The sequence below is a fragment of the Lacerta agilis genome, chromosome 1, assembly GCF_009819535.1.
Source record: "Lacerta agilis isolate rLacAgi1 chromosome 1, rLacAgi1.pri, whole genome shotgun sequence".
In the NCBI taxonomy this organism is placed as follows: Eukaryota; Metazoa; Chordata; class Lepidosauria; order Squamata; family Lacertidae; genus Lacerta; species Lacerta agilis.
In genome coordinates, this window is record NC_046312.1 from 76,163,003 (window position 1) to 76,186,960 (window position 23,958).

General features: G+C 44.3%; 1 protein-coding gene across 2 annotated transcripts in view; it reads left to right on the forward strand.

The window, feature by feature from the left end:
• The window catches only part of LRP5 (LDL receptor related protein 5), a 189,994-nt gene that overhangs the window by 20,970 nt on the left and 145,066 nt on the right, over nt 1-23,958 (forward strand). The window lies entirely within an intron of this gene.

The following is a 23,958-nucleotide window of genomic DNA, read 5'->3' on the forward strand; positions in this document are numbered from 1 at the left end:
AGCAGGGACAACAAGGAGGATATTGAAAGCTGAGTGAAATTCTTGATCAAGCTTGCGTGAGAGTGATGACTCCTGAGTTACCTCAGTTCCAAACCATTTAGGGTTTTTGAAGCCTAATGGCTGTAGGTTCAGCTGAGTTACTAAACTCCCAATCAGTGTTTGGAGGACTGAATTTGCAGAGGAATACAGTCATACCTTGTGTTGCATACGTTCAACTTACGGACCTCCGCAACCTGGAAGTCCTCCACAGAGCGCGGATGCATGCGGGTGCGCAGATGTGTTCTGCGCACTTTGCACATGCGCAGAAGCGCAAAAAACCGTGAACTTCCAGGTTGTTGTTTTTTTGTTCGTTCGTGTTACGTACGCCTGGGTTATGTAGCGCAACCCGGAACAGATCGTGTACGTAACTCGGGGTACCATTGTATTCCCCTCTTAAAGAAACCATGGGTGGAATTCAAGCTTCCCATCTGTGGAAGCATTTCAGTCTGCCAGGTGTAATGATTCCTCCCTCTCCTCCCCCTGCACATTGTTTTTCTTTTTTGAGGGTGTGTGTGTCTCCCAATCTATTTTCAGTGTGCAGAGGAGAGGGGAGAGGTCCTTGTTCAGGGCTTCCACTGGCAGGGCTGGTTAGGTGAATCCTTTACAGGGTCTAACCAACTCATGAATCCTAGAGAAAGTTAGTCCAGTTAACTATGAATCTATTTCCTGGGGAGTGGCAGAACGTGGGATCATGACATCATGGTCTGCACCAGCAAAGGCCTGTGGGTGACCGGCTGCCTTCTGATGCTTGGGAGGCCAGCAGGAATTGAGGATCATGAAGCGATCCTCCTGTGAAAGGGGGGGAGGGAAGTGGGTGCTGGCACTGTCAGTACTTTGTCCAAGGTCCCACCAAAACCCTGTCTGACAATCCTGCCTGACACAAGGCTCAGAAATGAAATTGTGTGGTTTTGAATCAACTTGATTTAGATTGTCCCCCTTTTAAAAGGCAATATTGGCATTCGTTTCCTGTTGGTTTTCAAGCCGGAAACTGGAGGCTCTGTGTGTAATTGGAGTGGTTTTAGCATCCATAGCTAACACTGGATTTTGCAGCAGCGGAGTCTTCTGCTCTAATTGCAAGTGACACCATAACAAAACGAAGCATGTTAGGAACTGGGGAATCAGTCTTGTAAAGGGTGTGAGAAAGTTCTGCTGTACATGCGTTTTTGAAAGGACAGCTTTTCATGCTTGTTTCTGGCCTTTAAATACTGCTCAGGAACTTAGCTGCCATGTTAAGTTGAACACGTTCTTGCAGCCAAGAGCAAATAGTTGTGACAAGAAATACATTTCTTTATTTTCTTTCTGATATTTAGCTGAGTTTGAATTTTGATCCAGAAAGGACTTCTAAGATGTATTTAGTGCTTGAGTAACAGAAGGATAAACAACTGCTGCCCCAGGAGCTCAATCATTCCCTTGGAGACATTCAGCTGTACACCTCTGCCAACTTTCTCTTGTGGCACAGGCTAAGGCTGAGGGATTTCTAAAAAGTCTTCTTCCCTTGTGTGAAAGACAGGGCTCACTTTTTTATACAGTATGTACATCTTGTGTGCCTCAGCCACTCCCTCAAGCAGACAAGACATGAGGAGGGGGTTAAAGATGGGAATCAGTCAGTGGAACCAGTCCTTCACCCTTTGCTCAGTCTTTGCAATATGGTGGCTGCTTTAAAAATGTTTTGTTAATCATATGGGGATGGAGAATGGTTATATCAGAGTATAAGCAGCATATATATATAAAGCTAACTGGTGGTAATGAAGTTATGCTACTGAAGATGTTCGCTTCTGTCATAACTAGTCTAAAAGATCTATGCAACCAATTATTTAAAGCAATATCTGCTCTCTTACTGCAAGTTATATTTGGGGTGCGTATTATATGTGTCAATCTATGCAATTCTGTAGATGGAAATCAAAGATATATTAGAGCTGGTAGATTCAATAGCTCTCATTCACTGTAAATAGAGGTGGCACCTCCAAAGTACAACTCCTGAGACTCTTTTATTGACTGCCATTTGATCTACTCTTTATCTGCAGACCAATCCTGATTGTGTCTCTGGTCTTTTGTTTCATTTTGTTTTTGGCCAGAATTTGTGATCCGTAAAAGGAGAGATCATGAAGGAGCCCTTCAAACAAATAACACAGGAAAGTCTGCTGAAGAGCAGGAGCTGCTGAATAAAACAAGACTTGAGACAGAAACAAAAGTGCCTCTTTTGCCAATAGCTCTAGAGAGGAAGGTAGCAGAAGGTTCTGCAGTCAGCACGACTACCACTGCCACTTCCGCGATCGCTGCCATCTCCCAAGGTAGAGCAATAGCCATAACCACAGCTAGTAACAAGGTAACCACAACTCATGGTAACACAAATCTTGGCATCCCAAATGTGACTTCTGTTCCCAGCACTCCCCCTCAGAAACCATTGTTGCCTCCCACACCTTCCCATTTAATTGAAAGTGCTATTACTGTTAACAGTAAATCAAGTTCAAAAGGGACACAGACCAGTAAGTTAACTTTGGGAGCTGCTAAAACAACAGAAACTCCTCACAGGACTACTCCTGCTTCTTTTGCCACAGTGACAAACAATCCAGTGCTTCCCACAACCCTCAGAACAGGTATAGCAACTGGCACTCTTGTACCAGTGAACTCTAGCAGTGTTGGAAGCAGCTCAAGAAGCCCAGTAAACTCATCTTCAAATGCAGCTGCCCAAAATCCACCAGCTTCAACCACCCAGAATCCACCAGCTTCAACCACCCAGAATCCACCAGCTTCAACCACCCAGAATCCACCAGCTTCAACCACCCAGAATCCACCAGCTTCAACCACCCAGAATCTGCCAGCTTCAACCACCCAGAATCTGCCAGCTTCAACCACCCAGAATCTGCCAGCTTCAACCACCCAGAATCCGCCAGCTTCAACCACCCAGAATCCGCCAGCTTCAACCACCCAGAATCCGCCAGCTTCAACCACCCAGAATATGCCAGCTTCAACCACCCAGAATCTGCCAGCTTCAACCACCCAGAATCTGCCAGCTTCAACCACCCAGAATCCGCTAGCTTCAACCACCCAGAATCCGCTAGCTTCAACAGCCACTGGCATATCTCAAACAAGCAAAGTAGCAGCAAAGTCAGCTGAACTCACAACAATTGTAAAGAACAAAGGAAAGACAACTCCAGATAGGGTAATGCCTCCTGTGACTGCAAAGGGTACTGAAACCACCACTGCTGCAGAGCAACCTGCGAGTGCTACGAGTCAACCAGTGCTTGTCACAACTTACACAAATCCCTTGTCGGTGTTTACAACGAAAAGTCCAGTGGGACTGCCTAAATCAGTAACCATAAAACAAGGCCAAGATCAGCAGGACACAGGTAGTGAGGGTAGCTATCGGCCAGTAGATGTCAGTTTGCTCTTAGCAGTGCTTCTGTTTGGAGTCCTGTTTTTTGTAACAATTGTAGTATTGTTTGCGGTACAGGCCTATGAGAGCTACAGGAAGAAAGACTACACCCAAGTGGACTACCTAATCAATGGGATGTATGCAGACTCAGAGATGTGAAAGCAATAGCAATCCAAAGCGAGGCATTCAATATATACATCTACTTGTTGTGGGAGGTCGAAAGCCATGGGTGGCTTGTCTTTCAGTTCCCTGTTCTGCCTATAAGACCAACTGAAAGTGCTTCCAAATTACCTTTGGTGCAATGTAGGAGAAATGCCATGTATTCTACTTCTAAAAGTATTTTTTTTTACCCATCAGGTTGCCATTGACATATTATTTCTCAGCTTTTGCTTCTGTTGTGCCAGTTTTGTTCTGCCATTGCAAAGAGGCGCTAATGCTGCAGGCAGCCCTCCTCTGAGGACTGTGGTGCTTCCTAGGCTCCTGTTCCTCAGGTTATGTTAATACCCTGCCTATCCCTGCATAACAAAGGGCGAAAAGGGGCTGTCTCTGCCTCCAAGGCACTGTGTTGACTGCTGCCAGTCCAGATGGATTACAGAGGACTGGCAGCATTGGTGCAGGTGGAAGAACCCTAAAGAGTGACAGGTGCAACCCCCCCCCCCTTCTTGGCCTAGGTGGCAACCCCTTCCATACGGTACGTTTCCTTTTTTCTGCTTCCAGCTACAGCACTGAACCAGCTGCGGGAGACGCTGCTGGCTTGAGATGCAACCTTAGGAGCGATGCTTGTTGGCACGTTATGAGTCCTGAAGTGTCTGGACGGAAAGCTCTTTAGAACCGTGTCCTAATGCTCCCTGTCAGGGGCAATGTTGGCAGAACAGGCATCTTATTTCAGTGAACTCCCTGCTTGTTTAAAATGTGTGTACTAAGCCATGTTCATGCTGTACTGTTTCCTAATCGTGACTGTTCTTCGCTGAGGTGCTTCTGCGTCTTTATATGATTTTATTTTTGTACCCACTCAATAAATGAGGCCCTGGAGGGCATTAAAGGTTTGCTTACTGTGCCCCCCCATCTGCCACTCCCCATTCCTCATAGAAGGCCTTCTGATAACCTGAATGTGCAAGCAAACTGAGTATACTTCCTTTCTAAGATCCAGTCATTCCTGTTGCCTAGATCAAGACACTCATACACTTTCTTCTCAGCTGCGTGATTCCCCACCCTGCCTCATTCCCTGTGTATCTCAGTCTTGTGAACTGTTCCCAGTGCATTTAGGGCACAGGCCAGCTATATAAGCAGTCTTTGTTTTCAGGGCTGCTGAGCCTTCATGGCTCCCAATCTGAATCATGACTCCCAATGATGAATGCAAAAGGTTCCAGTTTTGTGAATGGTTTAAGGCTTCTTCAGACCAGCATGCATCATGCAAAAGTCATGGGGAAAATGCTTAATGGAAGCAACATTTAGCTAAAGCCTTGGGAGTGAACTTAACAAGTCCACGCCCCCTCACAGTGTGTTAAATAAAGGTCTAATTGAGCATTCAGAATTTGGGGTCTGGTCTTCTTGGGTCCTGGGTGAAAAGGCAGTAGTTCAGCTAGTAAAGCAATTTACATGAAAGACTTTACATTGTGCCCATCTAACAGAGAGCCCCACAATTGCATACGGACACTCCCATTTTCATAGAACAGAGACTGAATTATCTACCAACCTTGATTTCTTTTGGATGAGGTTGACTGCTGCTTGTGCAGGATAGGAAGTCCCCCTGAGATCTTTGCCCTGGCAGTACCCTACAGATGGTCCTCTCTCATATTTGACTATTTAGATTTAAAAATTCCCCATCTTTTACTAGTGTGTTTATATTTTAATAATGCCTTCACTATACACTTGCTTCTTCCAGCAACTCTTCAACATGTAACTTGTTGGTTGAAACAAATGTTTTCTAAATGGCAAGGCTATAGTTTAGTGGTAAATCATCTGCATGTAGAAGGTTCCAGGCTCAATCCCTGGCATCTTCAGGTAGGGCTGGGAATGTCCCCAAAACGCTGGAGAGCTGCTGCCAGTCAGTGTTGGCAACACTGAATTACCGGTAGATGGAGCCAGTGGTGTGACTTGGTGTAAGACAGCATCCTATGAGATCCTCTATGGATATGACAGAATTTGCAGTGCTTGTGTGGGGCGTTTTGATACCTCTGGCCAAGGAAGAATCAAATGAATATAGCTGATTACAAAAGGCTAGCCAAATTCTGTAACCGGCAAGTTAGTTTAATGAAGAAGTGTGGGGGGGGGGGCTTCTTAGAAGATTTGGAATGAAAGAGACTGAATGAGATAACCCCACCATTCCTAATTTGCTTAAATTATATTTTCTCATCATACACGTTTTCTGAAATTGTTCCATATTAGTGGCAGTATGTAGACCCCAAAGTTACACGGTATGACCTTGTTAAAGGATAACCATCAAGAAAGAACCTGTAACTTAGGCCCCCATCTGTGCTGTACCTTTAAAGCTATGTCAAACCACTTTGGTACTTAAGGGTGCCGAGAGTCATTAGGAGACCTCTGTTCTCATTGCAATGCTACAACACCTAGAGTTGTTAACGATTGCTCATTCTTCTCAGAGAGCTCTGGGGTCTCCTAACAACACAAAGCACTCTTAACTACAATTCCCTTGCTGTTTAAAATGGTATGATACTGCTTTATATGTGTGTATTGTTGATGGAGACTTGCTCTTACTTCTAGACTGAAGTAAGGGGATCCTAATGGAATACATGTTCTGAATTCCTCTGCAAGGCAGAATGTGGGGACCAAGTGGGACCCAAACCACTTCACACTTCCTTTCTCAAAGTGGAGCCACTACAGTCAAGCTAACCCACCACTGCCATTCCTTCTTTAATTATATTGCAGGTGTCCGCTTGTGCCTTGTGGGGAAGGGAGATGTTTTGTTCATTTTTAATTATGGTATTGCAATTCCCAGTGATTTCTCGAGTTACCGGTAATTTGGTATTTTTAGTTGTATTGACAAGGATAAGCCAATAGGGTGCACTGCTGTGCTGCTCATGAAACATATGGATTCCCTTGCCTAACAGACTCTTGAAAGCAGGAGATGCCTCCAGAACTTGAGCTTCCTGCATTCCTTGTCTGCTGTTTCTCTTTATTTTCTTGGCTGAGGACTCTTCATGTGTGTTTGTAACTATAACTCTAATTATGACTACATTTGAATGTGAGACATTCCACTATTGCATTGAAATGACCCAACATCCTGCTGACCTCAATTAAAAATAAAGTTAGGAATGTACAGATTTTTTAAAATATATATATAAAAAGCAAAACATTTGTGTACATAGTTTGTTCACTGTCTAATGCACTAGGTCTGTCATGCTGGGGTAGGCAGCAAGTAAAGATAAATAAGGAATCAGTATGCCTAAAGCCTCCAGGCTGCTGGATTTGTCACCTTTTCCCAAGCCCTCCAGCAACATATTATGTCGGCATTTTTTAAGCACTGTCAGTAACTGATATTTGGCAGCAAAGTGCAAGATGACGGGTCTTTGCCCCTAGGAGCTTACAATCTTAAAATCTAATGCAGGAGATACAACACAGGAAGGGAAAGAAGTTGAGGTGGCAAGTACACAAGGAAAGAGAATGCAGTTCTTTCAGTTCCATGTGCCTTTTATTTTTTATAGGCCACCCAACAGCAAAATGTTTTCCAGGTGGCATAAAACAGATAAACATTGGCAGGCAGTTTTACTGTAGTCTAAAACTCAAGGGCCAAAAACTAAGAGAGAGTGAAAACTTAACCTAGCCCTGTTAAGTGCCTAGTGCTAAAAAGATGGCAACATGGGCATCAGGTAAGCCCCTCTAGGGAGGACATTTCATAACAGAGGAAACTGCCTTTTTGAGTTGGACCTTCAGTCCAATCTTTGAGCCCTATGCCAGTCACCTGGGATATTTCTCCATTGCAGGGATCAGTCAGAGTTTTAACAGGATATCTAACAATGCCAAACTGGAAAATCTTCCAAGGGCCATGAGCACTATGGGAATCCATCAGCCTCTGTGCCCATCCTGACTGGTCTAATTCTTGAGAGGTCAGAAGTCCCTGTAAGCCTAGATAGAACCAGGTAGCAATCTGCCTAGGTCAAAGGAGCAATAGTGATTCTGTCACCCACCTATCACTATTGTCCTATTCAGCATAGATCACTAAGTTGAGTGTATAACTTGCCAAATGTGCAGGGCCAGATATAACTTGGGAGAGACCAATGTTATCATGGAAGCCATGAGAACCCGGCCTATGGCCTGACAAGGGAGTCTAAGCTGTTGTAGCCCCTATGCATCCCTCAGGTGTGCTGGAGGACGTCGTCCATTGCCTGTGTTGAAGTAAGATTCAAGTACCAGTCTAGACAGCTTCTGCAAATGGAATCGGAGTGGGTGTCATTTGCCTTAGATAGCAAAATAGCATGGGCCAGCCCTGAGATCAGGTTGGGGTTTGTAGGTTTGTAGTTTTTATTTTATTGGGGAAGGGCCATAGTTCAGTGGAAGAGCATCTGCATGCATACAGAAAGTCCCCGAGTCCAGTCCCTGGTATGTGAAACTAGGGCTGAGAGAGAATCCTGCCTGAAACCCTGGAGAGTCACTGTCAGTCAGTGTAGACAATACTGAGCAATATGGACCAGTGTTTTGACTCAGTGCAAGACAGCTTTCTGTACAGTATTCCTATTCAAGGCTTTTCTACATCGTCTCCCCCCCCCCAATAATTCGAATTCTGAGGGGTTGACATGGTGACAGAGCACAGCAACTTCATCTTGCTGCCGCCCCCCACACCTGGAATCTATCCTGCTGCTGTCCAAAGCAGCCAGCAGAAGGTTAACAGCCACCTGCCTCATCCAACCATACAGGTCTGGCTGGCAGTTCCCACTTACTAGCCCAACACTTTAAGGCTCAATGGAGTATTGGCACAGCCAGCAGGAAACTCTTGGGTGAGAGAAACCCCTCCACTGATTCATCCTGCCCTTCTGTGTGTGTGAGACTATAACTTTCATAGCCAATGGATCTAAAATCCAGCCACAAAACTACCAGAATCGAGCAATGAGAGAGAGACCTGGATGTAAAATTTCATTCCCTACTCGAGATTCACTTTCCAATGTGTTTCTCTGACAGAGATGTGCTTACCAAAATAGCTCGTAAAAGTTAGGACCCAATTATAGTCATCCATTAGTGATGAATAATAACTTAATTGCAAAGGACAGTAATTTGTCTGTGCAGCTCAGTGTGCTCATTAATTTCAGAGAAACGATGACCACCAGGATTAGCGGGGGAAGCTGTTTGAGAACCAAATTGTGGTAGAACAGGCCTAGCCACATGCAGGATCTTCTGCTCAGTGAAGGGCTTTTCTACAACTGGAGTTTTACTGTGGGTCAGTTTGGGGGGGGTGCATGTAGATCAGGGAGGAAAGGAGGGACACCTGATCTAGCCAGTCAGGACAACTGAATCAACCCTGTCCATCAATGGGATGAGAGATGTCACAGCCAGATCACCCTAACATGCCTGTGGGTCAGTTGCCTTGACTAAGCTGACCTGCAATACGGAAAATACCTGGGAGGTGGTGAGCATATAAAACCCTTTGCTGTGGTCATGTGCTACTTAAGAGAGGCATATGGTTCTAGGAAAATTTAGCAAGGTCTGCATCAAAATATATAGAAATGGACATCCATCCATTGCTGTTCCCATCTGCCAGCCTCTCCCTGTGCCCCATCCCATTTTATCTGCTGCCACCATCCATTTTGCTTGATGCTATTGAACAATCAAGTACCAGGCAAGAAGTGTTAGTTTGCCCCACTTTTTGCAAAGCAGATTTCTGTAACTACAAAGTTCTTTGTAAATTCTGGACAACTTTGCAGTTCTTTCTGATATGGTTTTCAAAATGTAATAACCTATTTAAGGAGGAAGATTTTATTTTTTAAAGCCCCTCCCCCAACCCCGGTGCAAACTATCCCAAGTTTCAACCAAGTAGTTGTGGTTATAATTCACATTGGCAAAGCCAGGGCAGAGCCACTTTGGTATAACCTTATTCCTGCGTCGTCATTAAGAAGGAGACCCATTTCTAATTAAGTGGCCATTTCAAAAACACTTTGAGTTACAAAGGTGAATTGACACAGCACACATTTTCACTCCAGCAATCTGAAGAGACCAATTCTTACAGATTCACCATTTTGCTTTTGGGATGGGTGCAGCTAATGCAGCAAGTCATGTAGTCTTCTGTTACCCATTTTTGAGAGCTGTTTTAGCAGTGTTCAGGCTTTGGACTGAAGTGTTGGCACTTGCACAACTTGTGGATGTTGTTCTCGCTCATAACATGTAACCTTTATATTGGGTGCGGATCCTCAGCCTTGGAGGTGCTGAATGTGGTCTCCAGGCCTCTCAATATGACTCTTGAGCCTTTTTCCAGGCCACATACCTTCTTTAGGTCATACACAGCTTCACTAGCTCTGCTTCCCTCCCTCCTCGAATGCTTCTGCCTGGGTGGAATGTGTCCTTAGGCTGTGACAATGCCTCTCACTGGAGGATAGAGGCATGGGTCTGGGGTGTAGCCTATTGTACAAAGGCAAAGAGTCACATCCATTGACCCTCCCACTCTCGCCTCTGGTCCCATTGCCATGGCCATGTGACTCCTGGAATGTTGCCCACGAGGAAATGCAGCATTTCAGCTGAAAACATTTCCCATCCCTGAGACAGAATAACTTGGGTCAAGCCACAGGGTGTGTTCATGGCTGAGGTGAGGTCTGAAGCAGAGGCCTCCAACTCACAGTGTCAACCAAGGATAAAATCGAAAATTCTTTCTAGTAGCACCTTAGAGACCAACTGAGTTTGTTCCTGGTATGAGCTTTCGTGTGCATGCACACTTCTTCAGATACACTGAAACAGAAGTCACCAGATCCTTAAATATAGTGAGGGAGTGGGGAGGGGTATTGCTCAGAAGGGTGGTGGGAATGGGTGATCAGCTGATAGGTGTGGAAAACCTGTTGATAGTTCAGTTCTGTATTCTTCAGGACCTGTTTTCAGGCTGGGACCCATAAGTATATTACATTTCCGGTTCTGCTTTGTTTTCGAGTTACATTTAATATGTGGACATGTGGGCCAGAATTGTTCTTGTCCTTTGCCCCAGGCTCAGAGCAGGCAGAGTGAGGAATCCCCAGGGAAAGCCAGGTGTCTGGGTGATGGGGAAGCACGTTTTCTTCCTTCCTCTTCCCAGGACTTTTGAGTATTCTGAGCCCAGTGTGGGCAGCAAAAGAAGACGACAAAGCAGCTCTGTACACAGTGGCAGAGCTTCATGCTCCGGCACTGGGGCGGGGGGCGGAGAGCAGGTGGGGACAGGGCTGGAGCGCGCCCTGGGGGCGTGGTGCGCTGTCTGCGAGGGCGTGGCGCCCAGCGCGGGTGGAGGGCAACCCCGATGGCACCCCACCGGGATCACGCTCCTGGGGGCGGTGCGCTCCCCCCGCACTCCTCTTTCTCCGCCAGTGTCTGTACATTCTGTTCACAGAGCTGCCTACTTCTGCTGCATATTAGGGCTGGGCCATGGGCAGCAGTCTTAGGTGAAGCCTAGGCTGAAGGGCAAGTCCAAACAAGGAGGCTAGAGCAAGCCAAAAGTAAAGACCAAAGAACAAAGCAGGAGACAGGATCAAGAAACAAGCCAGGCCCACACCAGAGCTCAGGGAGACCTTGTTGCTTTCACTTAAGAGGAACAAGAACCCCTCTTATAGTTGTACCTGTCCAAATAGATCCAGTGACCAGCCCGGGTGGGTATGATCAAGCCATGGTCTGAGGATGTTGGGCCTCTGCAAATGCTGCAATTCAGTAGCCCACTACAGGGCTCAGCAGCAAACAGAAACAAAACTCCCAACACCTCTTGACAACACACCAAATCATACCACTTCCATTGTATCAAAACACACACAGCAAAGGGATGGAAAAAAACAGATGTACAGGAGTGTGTGTCAAGTGAAAGAGAACTGATGTTAAGGAAGAAATCCTTTTCCATCATGGAACAATGATATCATCATTTTAGGAAATACTAACAATATTTATTCATGTTGCATCCACACACACCCCCCAAAAAATAACCCCCCCTGGCAGCTTGAGTTTCTGTTCATAGGCAAGCCTGGGATGATGTATGCTGTCTGATCCATTGGAAAACACATGTGGATGAGCCAAGAGGGAAAGGAAGTGTGGTGACCACATGGAAGCCTTGATCCCGTGGGACACTGCATGGCTCTCGTGAGACATTAACCACAACACCCTCTTCGACTTGTGTGGGATCGGAGGGGGAGAAGGTCTCTTCAGATGTTTATCACAGAAGCAGAGCTGGGCCCTTTGGGGGCTTCTGGAGAATGTCAGGCTGCTGACGACAATGTCAGGCCGCTGCCTACCAAGGCGAGTGGACCAAGTCTTGTGGCCTCTAAAAACAAACAAAAAAGACTGCAGCGGAAGAGAGCGTCCTGCACTGGCAGGAGAATAGACTCAATGAGCCAGTATCTGTTTGCTCACTTTCATGTCAATGATAGCAGAGTATGTCTAGATTAATCAGAATGCATTTTTTTTTAAACCAGACACAAAAATAATAGCTTCCCTCCCACTGATGCAGTCTGCTATTAGGTGGTTCTCTGTCTTCAGGCTTTGAGGATTTGTCCTATTTGATATCCTGATGCTCCATCTTGCCTGTTATTCGTTGCCCAACAAGAAGGAAGCAACCAGATGGGAATATGTTGTAATAACCACCCAGCCATATGTGTGTGGTGTTAGCCCAGCCTGAAAAGTTCAATTTTTCAGTTGTGAGATCTAAATAAATATAAGGGTCTATGTTTAAGCTCAAGCTAGTAAACACTGAGTCCTTCTCTATATAGGTGTGGACAAATTTGCCACAATGCAGGGAATTCAAACCATGCAAGAGTTGGAGTGGGGAGTGGGGAGCAAATATTTCTGTTCAAAGAAGGCAATGTGAATGCTGTTGATGCTGGGATTCTTTGAGATTATGCCCCTGGTAGAACCAAGAACATCTTATAGTGTAGCATTTGGTTTCCTCTCTCTCCCAGTTTGCTAAAGCTGACAGTTTAGTACAACTCCAAAGCACCTTTTAAAAACATGTGGGCCAGTACCACTTGCTGGCTCTCTAAATTAGAAAAAAATGTTAAAATTTCTATTGTTAGCACTACTATTGGTAAAAATCCAAAACTACTGATCTCTCTCTCTCTCTCTCTCTCTCTCTCTCTCTCTCTGTGTGTGTGTGTGTGTGTGTGTGTGTCAGTTTCACCATCATGTTAAAGACATTTAAAAAGCAATAAAAGTTTGATGTGTAAAAACAACCAAGACTTGGGGCACCTTAAAGATTTAAACATTTATGGTGGCATAGACTAGGGGAGTGGAAGATAATTTTGCCAAATACATGAAGGAGTCATTAAGTGTGCGCATGTGTGTTTGTATCCTGAGTATCGAGGATAATATTTTAAAGCACAAAGTGAGTCCAAAAGGTCCTGAGAAATGCAAAGGTACAACAGTAGGTGTATCACAATACCATGCAGAGCACAAATGAATACTGAATCCACACAAACAAAAGCAAGATCCAGTCAGGCTAACTGTCACCTATTACAGTACTAACAAGCAGCAAGGGGAGATTAACAGGGACACAGCAAGACCAACAGCGTAAACCAACCCTTCCCCAACCTGGTGCCCGCCAGATGTTTTGAGCTACAACTCCTGTCTGTCACAGCCCCCATAGTCCCACCTTTGAAAGATTTTTTTTAAGCCTGAGTTTTCACATCTACAGCAGATGTTCCTAGAATGGTTTCTGAGATTTATCATTGTAATGTCCACCTTCAGTTGCATTCATTGTCTTCTGTAGATACTGACCAATTTGACCCATGTTAATGATAAAAGGGCAATGCTTGCCGAAGATGGAATGTATCACCTTAGAAGATGTGCAGGTAAGTGAAGGCTTAAAAGAATAGCTGGTGCTGGTTGGTCCCATCATAGGGTTGCTTGAGCAGATGGGGTGACTGCATTAGCAGCAGGGTTTGTATCTCTATTAGGTGATCCATTGTAGTTGAAGTCAGATGGCTGCTTGTGAAAGGGAAGAATATTCCAAAATGATGGGTGGCATTAGGTGGAACCAGGCAGGCAGCCATAGTATGACTAGTGATTTGAGGTTATCATGGGGAAGACAGGTGACAATCTATGTCTTCAGATCAGTGGTACTGTTATGGGTACCTGCCTGGCTTCACAATGTATCGGTCAGTTAGATTTATTTGATAAAAGATCTATTGGTCACCCCAAAAGTATAAGACAGGGGTCAGCAACCTTTTTCAGCCGTGGGCCGGACTATATTTTTTTGGGGGGGGGAATTGATCGAATTCCTATGCCCCACAAATAACCCAGAGATGCATTTTAAATAAAAGGACACATTCTACTCCTGTAAAAACACACTGATTCCCGGACCATCCACAGGCCGGATTGAGAAGGCGATTGGGTCACATCTGGCCCCCGGGCCTTAGGTTGCCTACCCTGAAATAAGAGATGAAGTTTAGCAGAAGCACTCCTCAGCACATGGAACCTCATTTTGCGTGGTAAATTTTTATATGTCATCAAACCCCTAAGATCTCTTTATGATATCTTGAACCCCTCAAGGACTGCTGAATAGAGTTTCCAGGATTTTATAGGTAGGTTTTACTACAATCTGCTCAAATTAAAAAATAAAAATGTCCTGGTCATCATTGATTTTGAATAGCTTAAAATTAAGTTCACATTGTCAACTGGCCAAACTATTTCCATGCAACCTTTGTCCAGAGCTAGCTTGCCACCCACCCACAGATCTTGGATGTAGGAGGTCTGCTGAACAGATTCAGTCTGCACATTTTATTCCTCAGAGACCCATGTTCTTGATAGATAAAACACATATTATATCTGGGGGAAAGAAGCTATGGTAAAAAGGTTATTCCTAGTTCAGTGAAATAGTTTCAATTTCCATGTGCAGGAGTCATGAAATATACTGTTACCAAAAGTCTATCTCATCCCCGTTCATCAAGCAGCAGGAAGTTCCAAGGATGGCCTACTTACACAGCTTACCCTGAAGCCCATAGCAAGACAGCTCCTAAATTTATAGCACACTTACTGTATGCTTGTCTCACCCACCAGCTGAAGGCTGAGACATTCCAAAAGATAGAGACAAATCTAAAGAATTTAAGTCCTTTTTGTTTAAGCCTCTGATCATTCATTCAACCGGCTCCACGGCATGCAAAAGCATAACGATAGACCCATTCACAATAATCAAGGCAGCCAAACTTCTAATGTTTTGTGTTGTTACTGTGTATTAATATTTACATTGACATGCATTAAGCGTTGCTATTGCTACTTTCCATGTATGAACACAGGCTAAGGGCCCATCTGGTCCAGCATCCTGTTCTGCCAGATGTGTGTGGGAGGTGAGGAGTTGAGTCAAATTTGCATACCTTGACTTCTTTAGTTCCCTAAGAATGAAGGTTTTTAGTATGTGGAGTGGGCTGCTCTGTGTGCTGGTCTTTCTGAGGTTTGTGGACACCTTTGCTGTAAGGCTTTTTACTCATAGGAATTGTGTTGTATGTGAATTTTTGCTTTTGTGTGCATTTATCTGTCTGCTTCTATGATCATTTTTATTTCGACTATGTGTGTGTCTTGTCTTCTGTATTTAATATCAGTTTGATATTGATAGCCACCAGCCATTTTTTCCTTTCAACCAAGTGTGTGTGTCTGATGGTCCCAATGATGCAGTTTCTGTGACATCTTTGGGGCCAAAGTAAGAATGTTTACAAAAAAGATTATCTGAAAGGAGCTATGGCCGGTGAGTCATAATTATTTGGCCTTTGTATGTACTGTACCTGGTGCTTCAACTGATGTATACAAAAACTCGTTGGGTGCCCTCCACAATGCCTACCACCTCACCCTCCCGAAAAGTGGTACCTCCTGTCCTAGAGCTCTTAGCAGCTTTTGATACCATTAATGACTCTCTCTCTCTCTCTCTCTCTCTCTCTCTCTCTCTCTCTCTCTCTCTGTGTGTGTGTGTGTGTGTCCAGACTGCCTGTCTGAATTGGAACTGGAAACAGCGGAGCAGCTAGGGCATGACAAGGATAACCCTCTTCCCATTTGTTCTCACTATGCTATGTATTTTCTGAAAAGAGAGATACCCCCTAAATGCCAGGCTCACCCAACACATAATCCTCCAGAGAAGAGGTACTAGCTGAGATGGCATGGGATGGCAGCAATGCACTGTGGAAACTTATTTACACTATTTGTAAGCCACCTTCAGCACAAGTTTTCTCAAGTCAGCATGCAGTGACCATTTTAAAATGAGATAAAGTCACACAATAAATTATTAACCAAAAAAAACCCTACCAATTATTTCTTCATATTGCTTCGGCATCCAACTGGAATGGCCATTAAGAGCCACATAGTGGAGGGATGGATTGACTAGTGACATCTCTGCATCCATCTGTGTATATGTTACAGGTGGGTAGCCGTGTTGGTCTGCCATAGTCGAAACAAAATAGGAAATTCTTTCCAGTAGCACCTTAGAGACCATACCAAGAACAAACTCAGTTGGTCTCTAAGGTGCTACTGGAAAGAATTTCCTATTTTGTTTCATCTGTGTATATGTTCATGTGCAACCAAACCTATAAGGTACTTACTCCAAGGGCTTATCCACACTTACCGTACCTTTTCCCCTGTGCTTTCTAGACACAGGTCTGTGCTTTAAAGAGTCGTGTCAAAGCACCTTTAAAAAAAAAAAAAAAATTTGCCCTGGCACTTTCCCCATGAAAACCTGCCTTTTACTGCTGAATCAGAACAAACAACAATTTGGGTTTTCTGCAGATTGTTGTTTGCTCTGATTCAGCAATACATAGATGGTATTTGAGGGAAAAGTACCAGGGCAAAAGAAAAGTGATTTGAAAAGCTGTAAAGCGCTGGCCTGTGCCTAGAAACACAGCACAGAAGGAAGTCTGGATGAGCCCTAAATCTCCACCCATTTCAGATTTGTATTCTGATCCACTACCCTTTGCTCTTTGTAAACAGTAATCCAGTCAAATGTATTGCATCTAGTGCCCCGATTCTGGTATGTCTTATGTATGTTTTATTATTATGAATTTATTGAACGATGGCTCCTTGTTTGAATAATGTGAGACACACAAATTGCAACTTAAATGTGCCTGTGATCCAGCAGTTGTGACATGTTACCATTTCCCTTAAGGTTTTTTGCTGACCTCAACTACTGCCGCTTTTATAGCCACCAAAACAATTCTATACTAACATGTTATTTGCCTTATTTGGGTGTCAGAGAGGCTTAAATATAGAAAATGGCTGGCTATTATTAAGCTTCACACTGCCATTAAAAAAACTGACTAAATTTGTCAACATATTGATTTTATTTACTGATATATATCTTGCCCTTCAATTAACATAATACATCATTTTTTTGTACTTCACAGTAAAAATGTCTACATCAAAAGAAGTTAGTTTAAAGTTAAAGCTCACCTGAGATCGGTTAGAAATATTTTGAAGCTAGTACAAAAACTGTCAGTTCTAGAGCCAGCGGAAACTTTGTAGAAGATAACGGTCTCAATCTAAGCAATATTTACGTGTTTTGCACCAGTTTCACAGACACCACAGACCTAAACTGTGGTTAACTGCCATTGGGCTTCTTATGAGGAATTTTTATTTGGGTCAGCATGTCCAAGTTTTCTAGCTGAGGAATTGTGGGTAACGCCTCAGAAAACAGTTTCCTGTTCTGAAATCTGCCCTAGTTGACAAATGTTTCTTTCTTTCCAGATAATGTAGGGAAAGTCTGTGTTACTATTTTGAGAGAGTTTGAATGACATCTGTTACTCACACCCCCAGCCACAGCCACAGCTGTTGCTCTTTATTAGCTTCACTAATGGAGTCTTTTATCTGTATAAGCTCCTAGTGATGTCATGCTTGTCTTCCACCCATCCTACTTGTTCTGCGCAACCTGTCTGGATACGCTGAATGAAGGTATGCAGATTCAGGAGCAGTTGTGCTTTCGTCCCTAGCTCCTGAGCCACAAATGTGTCACCATGGTCTCGTCCACTTTGCCTGAAGGGGCTCTGGCCAGAGCACAGGGAAAGGAAGCAGTTCTCATCTGTGAGCCAGAGAGAGAGCTTAATGGCAGGAAACCAGGTGGAGGAAGTCGCATTACTCTCCAGCAACAATCCCAGCCGCAGCTGTGACTGAATCATACATGGTGCAGTAAAGAGGTTATGGCATGCCCATTAACCTTTGCAGAAGAGGAAGGAAGGAAGGAAGGAAGGAAGGAAGGAAGGAAGGAAGGAAGGAAGGAAGGAAGGAAGGAGAGAGACTTTGCTTTCCCTCTTCTCTGTTCCTAACCTGCCTCTGTGCAATGAATGGTTCAATGTGAAAGTTTGCAAGCATGTGGATCGTTCAGCAAAACATCCTGAAGCACACCTTAAATTAAAAGCTAACAAATTTCTCATAGCATCATCCTTTGTGGACTAGAGACCATGCATCTGATGAGGTTCACAAAAGATTTTAAAACATCCCTGCTGGATCAGGCCAGTGGCCTATGTAGTCCAGCATCCTGTTCTCACAGTGGCCAACCAGATTCCTGTGAAAAGCCTGCAAGCTGGACCTGAACCACAACAGCACTGTCTGCTCCTGCAGTTTCCAGCAACTGGTGTTCAGGTGTATGTTGCCTCCGACCACAAAGGCCGAGCCATGACCACTGTGGCTTGTAGCCACTGATAGCCTTCTCCTCCAGGGGCTTATGCCATAATACTTGTGTTAGTATTTAAGGTGTTACAGAACTCAGACTATTGTAGAGAAAGCAGGAGATATGGCTACCCTCTAGAAATCAATCATCCAGGAGGAACATGACCATTAGGGAACCATATTTGAACTGCAGCTCCCTAGTATGGACAAGCATAATGGGTTGCATCCATGTAGCTTATGAAATGGCCTTATAAACAGTGCATTTAGCATTTCTGATCTGACTTAAAATATGCATGCACAAAGCAGGTAGAATACCAACCATGATCACTTTGTTCTGCCCCTACTGTTAGAGACAGCAGGACTCTTCTAATGTACTTTTCAATAGGAAAAACATATATATATTCACCCACAATCACATGTTTATGAAGACCTATGGTTTGTCATGCTGCTTCCTTCTAGGAGACTGGAGCTTGTCTTTATGGTGCAGCACTACAAATGCAGAAAGCAAATAAATTACCCTAACCCTTTAGGTGCTTCTCTTCACAGGAAAACAGTTGAACAACATTTATATTGATGCGTGGCATCTTTACACATGATGCTCAAAGCAATACAGTACTTGCTTCAGTTGCTTGATAATTCGGATGTAAAATCTGTACTAACCAGAATGTTCATTCACCTTACAAATTCCTTATTCTTCCTCTCTTGTATTAATGACAACCAACCATTCAGATAAAATGAGGGTGGAGAGAGAGACAGAGGGAGGGACTCAAAGCCTTCATACCTGAAAAGGGTCTCCAGGTTCTCCACAATATGTCAGTTTCTCATCAAAACCAAGCAGAATCAAAATAAAACTGCCAGGGGGCATTTCCTTAATGGGCTGCAGCCAGGATTGTCTCGAACACTGAGCAGTCCTCTTGGAGTGGTTTGGAAGGATAACTAGCTGACACACCTTTGTTCAGCAGCTGGCAGGACAACTTCATGCACAGAGGCAGCAGTTTTACTTGTTTGGTTTGCTGGGTATTGTAGCTGGCAGCCAAATGGTTAATGATTGTAACCCTTTGGAGGTCAGGCTGCTGCCAACAGCTGTTATTATTTTAACTTGTGGTGTTAACTTAAGTTGCTAGACTGCTTAAGCTCCAGTGAAAGACACAGAAGCAAGAATAAAAGTTAAGACCATTACTAAATAAAAAAACACCTATGTGACAGCTGCATGGTGCAAGATGGTAGCTATTACCGGTACATAAAAAGAGGGCACAGGATTGAATCATTTGAATAAAAGTTTTGACCCTTATGAATCATTCCCTAAAGTAGAGTACAGTATACAAATATTTCCACCGAGGATCTTTTCGCTCTAACAATGTGTTGTGTTTCCTACGCTCTGAGGCGTAGGAAGCAGCAGGTGTGGTGCTCTAGGAGGCTAAGGCAGGCGAGGGCCCACAGCCACCCAGTTCACTAGCTCTGGGAAGAGGGGTGTGAATCCTCAGCTGGAGCAGGCTTGGACAGGTGAGGGTCACATGCCTCATCAAGCCCAGATGCTGCAATCAGCATGCAAGGTATAAAAGTGTGGCAGACCGGAGGTGCTGTGCTTGCTCAGCTGCCCAATTGATGGACCTCAGTGTGGATGCTTCAGGATCTCTGCAGGACTTTGGACACATGGATTGACCCTGGGCTGGGGACTTGACATACTGACTTGCCTACAGGTAGGACAGGGGTTCAGGACAGTCCACCTCCCACAATGCTACACCCATACTTCCATCTCTTTTTCAAATCATGTGCAAAAGTGGCATATCTCTGTGTGCCTATACGTGCACTTCCTCTTGTCTCAAACTTTCAAGGCTCATGGTATAGCTCTCTGGGAACAAGCTAAAGAAATCAAAAACTAGAAAACAGGGAGAGGACTAGGAGGCTGCAGGCTGTTTGGACGTTCCATTCAGAAGGGGCAACATACTTGGATAAAGGATAGGAAAGCAATAGACTGCAATGGAGACTGGTGGCCAATGACAGCAGAGAGAAGAGAAGGGCATTGTTCTCTTCACCTTGCAAGCTACTCTTGTGTGTCCATAGGCAGAAAGCCAGGGTGAAAATAATAAGTCAAGACACATTTATCCTTGGAGCTTTAGACAAGAATCTTATTCAGCCCTACTAGGTGGTACTTGGCATTGCAATGCATGTGCCGTGCCACTGAGCTTCAGGCCTTCCTGGGAGGTGTAGAGCACAAGGGGTGGACTTCAATGTAGCCCTAAAGCGATTGTTTGGTCAGCACAAACATTTCCACTTGCCTGACATAATGATCCTCCTGCTTCTCCCCCCACCCCCCATGTGCTGTTCTGGGGGTTCTCCTGACCCACTGCACTACTAGTGAGAGTACTTGTGTGGGTATCCACTAACAGAGCAGGTTAATTGTATCTGACCCTAGGTGTTTACACAAGGTTCACAGATGGAACATTACCCTAGAAACCCAAGAGCGATCTTGCTGCTGAGACCTTTTCCTTCTTATCTGGGTGGATGCCCAAATACTGGATGCAGTCCCAGAGTCCTGGCACTACTTCTGTGGGTCTCTCTTTCACTAAAGCTCCAGACAGCATTCTTAGTCTGTGTTGCCAGCCTCAGACAGTTGAACAGTTCAGTGGGGGAAAGGGAAAGAGGTCAGTTAACATTGCTGCCGTTAACATCTCTACTCAAGCTTCTGTACAGAACTAGTGGTGATGCAAGTGAACCACAGAGGTAACACTGTTTTGGTAATCACTGAGGAAGAGCCATAGCGAAAAGATGGCCCATTGTGGAATACTGTATGCTTTATCAGTCCAGCCCATCTAGTCCAGCATCATCTTATCACAGTGGCCAGCCAGATGACTGTGGGAAACGTGGAAGCAGAGCATGAGCACAAGAACACTTTCCCCTCCCTTGGTTTCCAGGTGTACCCCCTGCACACACAAATGGAGGGTTGGGGGAACCCCCAGAACAGATTTGAGGGGGCATTCAGGGGAAGGAGAGAGAGAACAAATTCCACTGTGTGGCTGCAAATGCCCCACTTCCACAATGACGATACAACCGGTAGAATATAATTTTGAACAACTCCCAATCTGTGTTGCAATTAATCAACTAGAAATTAATCAAGGTACACCAGTCTGATGTAATACCTTGAAGTTTGGATGCTACTAGGCCAAGTAAAGTTCAAAACATTTTTTATTATGCTGCAGAGTTCAGTATTTTCCTCAGGAAATAATACATGTTTCATTGGGGTGGGTGTAGGGAAAAACATTGGTTCTGAGCCAGCTAAAGTTCTTAATTACTAAGTTCCATTGCTTTCGCTGAAAGCAATGGGACAAAGCTCAGCCCAGTCCTATGCATGAGTGCTCAGAAGTACACCCCAATAAATTAAACGAGGCTTATTTTCCAGCAAGAGTGCCTGTGTCATCACTAACGTTTGCTGGATTGGAGTCCTTTGTTTTGTCTTCTGCTATTGACAATTCTGCTATAATATTCAGTGCAGACTTTATAAACCAATCATATTACTGCATCCATGTGGAAATGTTGCATAGCAGCAGAAATATTACCTGAATTTCCAGCCTTGGTTGCCCTGGTGGATGACTTATGCTGGAGGATAGATTCGACAGAGAGCTACCAGTAGTCTTTGTTCTCCTGAAACACTCAGCAGCTTTTGATACCATTGACTATGACATCATTCTGGACCTGGATTCAGCTGGCATCATTTTATGATGCTTCCATTCCTTCCTGGATGGCCTCTCTCAGAAGGTGGTGCTGGGGAACTTTTACTTCACCCCGTGACCACTGGCTTTCACAGGGTTTCCACAAGGGTCTATATTTTTAACATCTACATGAAACCACTGAAGGGGTTGTTGACGACACTCAGCTCTATCTCTTTTTTCCCCATTTTTTCCCTATTTTTTTCCATTTTGTGATCCCAGGGAGGTTGCAGAAATTCTAAACTGGTGCTTGGAGGTAAATATGAGATGGTTACGGTCAAGCAAACCATGCAAGATATGCTATGGCTTGGGAAATCACTTGCTCTGCAACATGGTTTACAAATATTCTTAGATGGGTGGCACTGAAAGTCCAAATACGCAGTTTGGGAGTTCTCCTGGACCTGGCACTATCTAGGTAGGCCCATTTGGCAGTGGTAGCCAGGGCTGCATTTTACCAGCTTTGGCTGGTATGCCAACTGCGGCCCTGTTTGAAGAGGCCAGGCCTAACCACAATAAGATATGCTCTAGTCACATCCAAACTTGATTACTGTAAAGTGATGTTTGTGGAGCTGCCTTTGAAGACTGATTCAGAATGCACACTCTTGTCAGTATCATAGCTAAGAGTATTGATCAGGGAGACGTGGGTTCAAAGTACCACACTACCAGAAAGCTAATTGAGTGACGTAGGACTGTTTTAAGACTAAATAAAGGGGAGACTATGTATGCTGCTCCTTAGGGGAAACATGGAATAAACATGTAATAAATAATTACTCTTTATTTAAAATAGACTAGTGCACTGCATACAAATGCAGTATGTGGCTAAATGATATAATTAACATTACTTGCCCTTTACACATTCCCCCTTCCTGTATGTTACAGTGCTTTGGTGGATTAAGTCAGTTTATTCACCTAATATGTGATGGGTTTGAGAATTGTTTTGAAGACAGGACAGATCCATAGGCAATCACATTTTATTCTCCCTATTTTAATGACCACAAGATATTGTCCTCATTACTGTAATGGTGTGTGCAAGCTTGCATGTTGATGAGATGGGCTAATGAGGCCCACTTTTATTTCACAATATGAGCATAAATCAGATTATTTCTATTAAGTGTGGAGTACAAACTTATAAATGACTGGTAGGTTTCCATTTCCCCTCCTTCAAACAGACCTGCAAACAACAGTAAGGGCACATCACGGGATTAGGTGACCCTCGGGGTCCCTACAATTGTTTTATCTCCTCTCTTGCCATTCAGCACCTCCTCTTTCCATTCTAGGTGTGGGGAACTGGTGGCCCTTGAGAGTTTGCAGGCCTCCAATTCCCAAAAACCGCAACCAATGGCCAGGGGTGATGGGAATTGTAGTCTATCAGCATCTGGAGGGTCACATGCTCATTAGCCTTTTTTCTTTTCTTACTACCCTTTCTAGGTCTGCATCACCACCACAGCCTCATATTGTTGTTGCCTTCTTGGTGGGGTTTAAACTTCCTGCCTGCTTAGCTCTTTTGCTTTGCTTGGACTGGAGGAAAGCACACTGTGGTTAGTAGGCAGCTGTAGGATGTGCTTCCTAGCTGCTTCTGTTTGACCCCAAAGGTGTTTGAGGATTGTGGAGAGTGCATCTCGTGACTGCTTAGTTAACCACAGACTGTTTCCCTCGAGCCTTCAGATCTTGCAGTGCAAAATGTCTCTCTGGAATGAGGCAAAATGGGTGGTGGCAGCAAGCTGGTGAGAATCTTCCCCATCTGTTGACTAAGATGGGCTTATCTTGCCAGTAGCTATTCATGTAATACTATTATATTTTTTTAAAAACGAAAACAGATTTCAAAGCAGCCACAGTGAATACTCTTCGACAGATACAGTTCTATTCCTGAAGCTAAGCAGGTCTGTGCCTGGAAAGTGTCTGCTTGTGAGACTGCCTGGCAAACTCCATATATGTAGCTCTGAACTCCTTGGAAGAAAATGTGTACAGTAAGTAAAAAGTAAAAAACAATAAAAAATAAAGTAGCCCCCCCCCAAATTGCACGAAGGACCTGCCTTTGATGTTCTAGACACGTTTACTTGTTGATTTCAATTGCACTTCTTTTCAAACAAGCTG